Genomic DNA, 1,144 nt, shown 5'->3' on the forward strand with positions numbered 1-1,144 from the left:
CGTCCGGCCGAGGCACCGCACGGCCCGCAGGCCCGCGCGCAGGATCCCGGTGGGGGCTCGCAGGATCCCGGCGCGGGCGCGCAGAGCGCCGACCTGGTGGTGGTCCCGGCAGGACGGAGCAACCTCCCACGGAACAGAATGGCGGCCTCCCGGGGTCTACCTACCCCAGACACCCCACCCCGCGTAGCCTCTGTGCTTCTTCGTTGGATTTGGGTGTGTTTTTTAGTTTTTTAGGGGTGTGGGGTTGAGTTTTGCCCCGTCCACAGCCCTTCTCTTCAGTTCACCTAATTATATTTACACTATAATTCTTGTTGTTGGGTGCAAACTAGGAAACACAGACATATGTGGAGAAAAAAAATACCCTTTATCCAGCGCCACGGATTTCTAAATGTAGGCCATTCCAATCTTTTCTATAAAACAAAATCCAATTGCACACATTATTATCATTGCTTTTTTGAATTAAAATTATTGTTACTCAGAATCTGAGGGTAACTTTAACTTGAGAAGGAACATTTACAGTGGGTGGAAGTGTGGCTCAAGTGGTAGAACATCTGCTTTGTGGAATACAAGGCCCTGAGTTTAAATTCCAACACACACACACACACACACACACAAACACACTCCAGTGGTCTTCCAAGGCCGTACTTACTGGTGAGAAATGATAAAATAATTTTCCTGCCAGGGATTCCTCCCCGTGGCTCTTTACTGTGAGAAACGATCAATCTCCTGCCAGGGATTCCTCCCATGGCTCTTTTTCAGCATCCAGCTGGGTGCTCCCAGCTATTGAAGTTTGACAAAAAAAAGGAATCAAAGTCCTGCCAATTGCAAGAGGAAGAAAAGGAAAGAGAGAGCTGACTCCATTATCTTTTGCAGATGACATGACTGTTTATGTGGGGGGAAAGAATTCTCAAAGGATGAACCAAAACAAAAACAACAACTGCAGAACAAATAAACACTTTCAATGACGAAGGAAGCCCAGTTAATTGATACACAAAACTCAACTGCTTACCAGCTATGACCAGTTGGAATCTGACGCTTGAGACATGATGCTATTTACCTGGGCATGTCTCAAAAGCGAATTATCTAGGTACAAATACCATAAAATGTGTTCAACACCTGGGTGGGGACAATGACAAAGTTCAGG

Source organism: Dipodomys ordii, unplaced genomic scaffold (assembly GCF_000151885.1).
Source record: "Dipodomys ordii isolate 6190 unplaced genomic scaffold, Dord_2.0 Scaffold24, whole genome shotgun sequence".
Classification (NCBI taxonomy): Eukaryota; Metazoa; Chordata; class Mammalia; order Rodentia; family Heteromyidae; genus Dipodomys; species Dipodomys ordii.